Here is a 7,333-nt window from a genome sequence, read left to right on the forward strand (position 1 = left end):
GGAAAATTGATTTAGACTGCTTAGAATATGCATCAAAGTAAAAAAAAAAAATAAACAGCGATTCGAAATGCCAGGTTGAAACGACATAAATACAGATGTTGAAATCACAAAAACATTTGTAATGTTAACGGTCAAATCTATTGTACATTTATTTATTCTCAGGTTTAGTTCTGGCACTAAAACACCGATAAGACAAAAATGTAGTCAATAGTCAAATGTATTTCTTTATTTTACTTTTTTTTTTTAAAGTTACTGCTTGGAACAAGGACAAAATGCAGATGTTAAAATATGGTTATAAAATGAGTCATTCATTTAGAGTAAAAAAAAGATTTTTACAAATCTAATTGAATCGAAATCGGGGACTGAAAATCGGAAATCGGATTAAATCGGGTATTGAATGAATCGTTACATCCCTACGAAATACAGATCATTGCGCAAAGAAAGACGAAAAAGTTTGAAGTAGCGATTTGATTCCTTTAGAATTCTGGAAGCTGGACAAACCCGTTGCCACTTTCGCTTTGTCAGGGCGCTACGCCGCCCAAAGTCGGCGGGCTTGATATCTAGTTTGTCGAGATGGTTTTGGCAGCCCAACTCCGAGTGTGACTGCGCCGCTGCAGCGCTGACTCAGCTGCAAGAGTGTTTGCTTATCATGTTTGGTCGCGAGGCGCAGGTAGGAGCATCTCCCCACATTAGCATGCCGGCCACGCTGGCTTTGTTTCCAGCGCGGCGCTAAGTGATAATTCGCCGTGACCCCCCCCGTCGCCGGCTCATTCGGGGCTATTTGCCGCCGCACTGTAATGCATGTTATTACAGTCGCCCCGCCGTCCAAACCACATCAATTATGGCCACGGGCCGCTTCTTCCGCCAGCGTCTCACATACATTATGGAGTGTCAACACAGCGCTTTTCACCGTGTTGGGACGACGGCGGCAGAGGCGGGGATCAAAAGAAAAATTGAAAAAAAAAAAAAGACCGAATCCAGGACGCAAAGCTTGTCAATTTTCCATTTCAAATTGAAATGTTCTCCTTGGGTGCTGGGGGAAAAAAAAGGATAATATTTCCCGCCAAACACTTGCAAAGGACCTTGAATGATTCGTTAGTGTGAGTTTGACCTGAAATTTTGAAGCCCCGTCCGTGTTCACAATTCTCGTTTTTTTTTAAGCGTTTTAATAGAACTGTAAGCCGCTGCATATTCACAGTTTGGTATTTTCTGATTTACGTTATATCAGCTGATATCCAACACGTAGGACGATTGCCATACATCGGCCGATATAAGGTACGGGAACGCAAATACTTATAATGCCCCAAGTATAACACGACTGAATTGAAATGGGGAAAAAAAAAAAGATTTCTCTAGTTATCTTAGAAGACGTTTGGTCTCTCATCCGAGCTGGCTGCGTAGGACTTTGTCACTTCATGTTCTTGCTATTTTCAGTGATTCCAAAATTTGCAATGTCAGCCTTTTTCTGCAGGCGATAAAGAATACTCACTTTTAAAAATGTTGAGATATTGCAAACATTTTTGTTTCCCGTTCCCCTTTTAAAATAAATGCAATAATATATATATATATATATATATATATATATATATATTTTTTTTTTTAAAGTTTTTATTGGCCTCTGATTTCAAATCTAGCTATTCGTCAATTTGTTGTGTCTGTAATATGAGACCATTATACACTTGTTTGAGGTCACAGTCGTAACGGCCCTCCGAAGGAAACCGTAGCGGTGATGTGGCCCGCGACAAAAATGAGTGGTCTACATGTTGCTCCACCGTTTGTGTTCACACATCAGTGGCTTCGAGTGCTCTAAAACCAACACATAGATGCTCATCATTAGCATGTCGATAGCGCTTTCCATTGTATGTCGGCTGTTTTTGGGTTGTTTTAAACGTACAATGTGTAACTCTCTTAGTTTGATGTTTCGTTTGACGCTAAACTTCAAATGGGAGTCGCAATCAGCAGCTTGATGCCTCTTTTTTTTTTTTTCAGGAATTTCCATCATATAGTTCATATCTCAAGAATGTGCTGGCAGGTCAAGCTTAAAAAAAAAAAAATTTTTTTTTAAATCGAAATTAGCTGTACGACGAGTAATGAAAGACTCGTGAGTTGAGTCTCTCGTATCGCAAGGCGGCGCCGCCGCGTCATCTTGAGAGTGTCAGATGGACGGGCAGACAGACATCTCATCACAAGAAAAGTTGCGCGACGATCACGATGCGTCTTTGTAGATTGGCTTCACAGTCAGCATTTCGAGCAGCTCCTTAAGTGACCAAACGTGCTTCCTTTGGCTATAAAGGCTTCGTACGCTTCAAACAACAACCGCCGGATCGCTTTGAACCCGCCCGCGTGTACGTCTCGAAACACGTCGCTACAGGGCTGCGCGCCGACGCTCTGGCGCATTTGTTGATAAGCCCTAATTAGGTTCTGCTCGCCGACATTGAGGCTGCGCCGATGGAAGTCTGACGATAGCGGCGGGAGGCGATCGGCGAGTGGATAAACCGGCCCGGCTTGCTACTTGAACCGCCGGTCACAGCAAAGTGGGGAGCGGAGGAGTGAAGAAGGACGGGGGTCAGGATGCTTGAAAAGAGTAAACAGACGCCATGAGAAAGATGCAGGTCAAGAGAGGAGCAGGACGCGCAACCTTGTCAGGCCTGGCAGACCACAGGGATGATTCAAAAAAAAGAAAAAAAAAAAAGAAAAGTTGAGTGAGCTGGGGTGACCAACAGGTGCCCTCTTCCGATTGTGTCTTTTAAGTACTTCCGATAACCAGCTCAACTCAACTTTATTTATACAGCAACACAAAAACGGCACTATTTACAGTAGGTTGACATTAGCGAGTCAGGTTCTGGTTACCTTCCTGCTCCGTTCACAAGATCGGGAAAAGGAACGGACGGAAAAACACGAGCGCTTCAATTGCCAGAGAAATGAGTCGGATACTTTTAAGTTGCATAAAACAACGGGTGGCTCAGAGGAGCATTGATACGTGCTTTTTTTTGTCGCTACAATAGCGAAGTTAGCTACCACTGCTTGTCTAAACACGTCGTCGTCCGCACGCAGCGGATATAAAATGACTGGTTTGCTGTTACTAGGGACGCAACGTGAATTGTGAGCTAACATTCTGGAAAGCTGATTTTACTGCTCGGGGAAGATGACTTGAGTCACAAACTCGGTACCGTTTGAACGGACAACTAAGCTAGCAGTGATGTCGTTTCAGACTTTGACGGAATAAGAGAAGGAGTATCACGTCCATTTCCATAACACACAGTGACCTCTGGGGGATCCAATCAGTCGGGATGTAACAATTCAGCGAAAGCCGATTTAAAAATCGATTTAAATGTGCATCGGTTTAAAAAAATAAAACTCAATGTTGAAATTTTGATCACAAAATCATCTGTAATGATAACAGTCAATTTATTCAGTTTCATATTCAGTTCAGCACTAACAAAACCCTGATAAGACATAAAATGTCCTGTAATTAAACTGTCAAAATTATGAGTTCATGATCATGCTCCCCCACTAGTCTCAATACGCTATTCTGATTAATATTGCGTTGGTGGAATAAGTTTTAAGCAGACTTATCCATCCGGTTTCCTCCATCCTCACGTTGCGAATGTGACGTTGGCAATGCGAGCCCGAGGCCACTTGCCGACATCGATATCAGGTGCGTTATTGTTGTTGTGCTAACCGACACTATACATTCCGTTTGACTTCAATCGAGAGTGTCTACCTTCTTACTTGAATCAGTTCTTCTACTCTTCTTCGCTAGGCTGGGTGAAAATCCTGAGAAGAAACCGTCAAGAGATCTGACACCAAATAGATTTGTTTGAATGTGGTTGCCGGGCGATCGTACTGAGCTCCGTCCCTAATATTTTGCCCTTCTCACACAGCTCAACGCAGCTTAACCGTGCCGGTTACGGTCGGCCGGCCCTTTGCTACCCGAGGGAGTCTCGAGGAATGACGGGCGAGCCCAGACCGACGCTCATCCTTCGGGTTTGCTGAACGCTGGCGAGAGAGACGCCGTCAGGCGCTGACGGAGAGAGCAATTAGATTTATCTGCTCATTAACACAACGGATAATTGACTACATGAGTCTGCAGTGATACGGCAGGAGACGACGAGGGGGAGAAAATGAGCCGAGGAGAACAGGTGCACGCCGGGGCGGGGGCCGGTCGGAACAGAAAAGGGGAAGAAGTCGGGAGAAATCAACAAAGAAGAAGGTGAAAAATGAAAAGAGCAGCCAGAGCGATGGCCGGCGCCTGGAAATCTGTCCGCCGAGGACAATGAAAAAAGGATTAGAGAAGACGAGACGGTGGGGCAGAAGGGAGGAAATTAGGATAAATGTGCGAGAGTGGGCTTTGTTTTCACAGCAATATTTATGTTTGGAAGCTTATACCTTACATTTCATCATGTCCAAATCCTCATCTTTGTGTTGAATCGAAATAAAACATTTGCTTTTGCTTTGGAAAGCAACATTTGATATTTAAACGACCAAACCGGTAACTGAAGCATAATCAATTTATGTTGGTGCATTTTATGCGCTGTCAATTTAAAATAAGTTCCTGATTTTGAATAACGGGATGGAAATTTTGAAAATTTTTTGTATCGGATTCGCTGATTAATAAACAAAAGTTGTCTCCAGCTCGGCGTTGTAAACCAGAAACTTTTGTCAATTGCCTTGAAAGTCAAAGAGTCAATCATCTCATTTAATTCCATATTTTTTAAAATCACTCTCTGGCTGAATAAAATCACTTTTTTTTTTTTATAGATCCCTTTTATAAACAAATCGAAAGCAAAAACAAAATGGCTTAAAGTTTTCATTTTGTTCGACACGACAGCATGTTTTTATAAAGTGAAGCGCTATTTTCCTGATTAAAAAAAATGCAAAAAAATAAAAAATAAATAAAATGTTTTGTAACGCAAGGCACCAGTGTCATTTCAGTGTTTGTCATTGCAGGCTCAAGCGAGTTACCATTAGCATAAAACTGTACATGCAAATAGTTTTTTTTTGGGGGGGGGGGGATTACAATTGTAGAAATGCATCCGAAATTGAGAGGGAATGGTTTTATGACATACATCTAAAGGGCTCGTCTTGTTTCTTTTGAGCGTAAATGTAAAAAAGCCGAAAACAAGCCACGACGCACTCCCACAGGTTCATGTAACAACATTGCGTCTTGTAACTAAAACTGAACGCCACCATCAAGCCGCTTTGATTTTGGCGCCCGGCTTAATCCGCCGTTCTCTCGAGGCGTTTGCTAGCAAAAGTGACGTGGAAGCAATGTGGACTGAGCAAAACGTGTAAAAGCCCAACAGATGGCGCTGCTTTTGTGCCGCCAAACAATCTTGGAGGGATAACAGAGTCCGTTTGTCAAAACAAAACAAAACAAAACACATATTGACAATCCATACGTGGGTTCTTAGCATAAAAGTCCTCATCTTAGATTGCAAATGGAGTGTGGCACCTTGACCAAGCCTGCAATTCCACCGATTCAATTGCTAATCTGACAAGACATTCAACTGATAAACTGAAGTCAGATGAAAGCAAACAATTCTTCTCAACTCAACATAAAGCAGAGGATTAAAACGACCACATAACTTTGCCTGAGATTCTGCTAGCTTCATGCTAACGCACAATGGGGAGCAGCATAAACAGGCTAACGAATAGCATCATCGTCGCGGCGATTTACGCAACGGATACTTGAACAGCAACTGTGGATCTGTTTTTCTCTGACTAATTTTAAATTCATGATATTAGCTAGATATCTATATCTAGATATAGTCCATGGTAAGTAAAGACGTGACGTGCTGAAATTGAGCCTGCTCAGATGGTAGCAAACGTGCGGCGGCGAACGAGTTGAAGTTGAGTTTTTGCTGGCGGTCCCGTTCAGCAGAGGAGCAGTCCCAAGTAGGCAGGACAAGACAAACGCCACTTTATTTAGGCGCTAGGTGTTCTTCCAAGTTTCATTTATTCATTTTTTATTTCTTTCGAGCAAAATTACTTATAAACCATAAGTGACCTGCATACAAAAAACAAAACAAACAAACAAAAAAAAACAAGACTTGAGCAATACTTAAAGCAGAAAACAATGCAGGTTCGATATTCAAATCAAATCATTAACACTCGAAAAGGAGTGGGCAGAAGAAAAATTTATTTAATCCCACCCCTATTCCTCATCAATAATTTAACAAGTTTCAAGCACATTTTTGCGAGAAATACAGTAAAAATGAATTTGATTAATACAATGTATTCGCTCATGAAATTTCAACCAACGAAAACAGGAAGAAAATGATTAAGTAACGATTGCGGCTCCTTTGTTTTAAGAAATCAGGTGCGGCCATTTTGCAATGTCCACTTTTCCATGACATTCATCAAAACTTTTTTTTTTTTATCCCCAAGATTAACTCCTGTGCCGTTTCATTAGTTGCGATCGCTCTCAATTTGCCTTCAATTGCTCTCTTGTTGAGAACCACTCACGTCGTGTCGCATCGCTCGAGCGCGGAAACCAAGTTTGCGGAGCTGCTTTTTGCCTCCCCAGTGCAATTATTTATAGCATGAATCAAGTGTTATTTATGGGCCATGCATTATTCGAAATAGACAGGATTCTTTTCAGTTCACCACTTCCGTGTTTTGATCTTTGACAGCTCTTTGTTGGTTTGTTTTAATACCCAAATGCGTTGACACGCGATACACATTCCAACAAGCGCTCGCGTGTGTTTCTTTCAGTCGTTCATTCCCATTCATTTGGCAACACAAAAGCGCATTCTGCCCCACACAAATGATCCATCTGTCATCTTTTTTTTGAAGCTACTCTTTGCGAGCGAGGTTGGTTTCGTGTCGGGATAATTCCAGCCACTCTTTCACGCAATCAAGGGCTTCCCATTTCGATTTTCCCCACCCCCGATTTTCTCCACCGCGTTCCACTTGCCGATGGAGGCAGTTTCAAGTAGGGCTGTCACAACAGATTCTTCATCAAATCGATTATCCTATCAATTATTCAATCAAATAATTGGACATATTTGTAGACAAATGCTAACATCTGAGTGGGTCCCATTCCCGGTCACAAACCTGGATAAAAATAGCTTGTTTCATTAGGAAGGCCATCCCGTGTGATAACTGATTCATTGGTTGATTAATTACAGAACTATACAATGAATGAAATAACCTATATTGGTCCCTCAGCACTTGTAATTATAATTCTTTTAATATCGCTAACTTTATCCTCTGGTGTATTGCATTGATGTGTAAAACAAAAATCATCGGTAAATATCGTGTAATATTTTGCGGAAAAATACGCAAAAATTGGCCAATTTGTTGGCGATAATTTTAGGGGGCAATGCTT

The 7,333-nt window shown here is 41.8% G+C and overlaps 1 long non-coding RNA gene across 1 annotated transcript; it reads left to right on the forward strand.

The window, feature by feature from the left end:
- Positions 1-2,204: 2,204 nt before the first annotated feature.
- Positions 2,205-4,454, forward strand: LOC147142994 (uncharacterized). The gene is made up of 2 exons (XR_015087855.1): positions 2,205-2,697; positions 3,885-4,454. It is a non-coding gene; the product is annotated as an uncharacterized LOC147142994 (long non-coding RNA).
- Positions 4,455-7,333: the final 2,879 nt, after the last annotated feature.

The sequence above is a fragment of the Filicampus tigris genome, chromosome 8 (genome assembly GCF_054856515.1).
Source record: "Filicampus tigris isolate MCC_2025a chromosome 8, RoL_Ftig_1.0, whole genome shotgun sequence".
In the NCBI taxonomy this organism is placed as follows: domain Eukaryota; kingdom Metazoa; phylum Chordata; class Actinopteri; order Syngnathiformes; family Syngnathidae; genus Filicampus; species Filicampus tigris.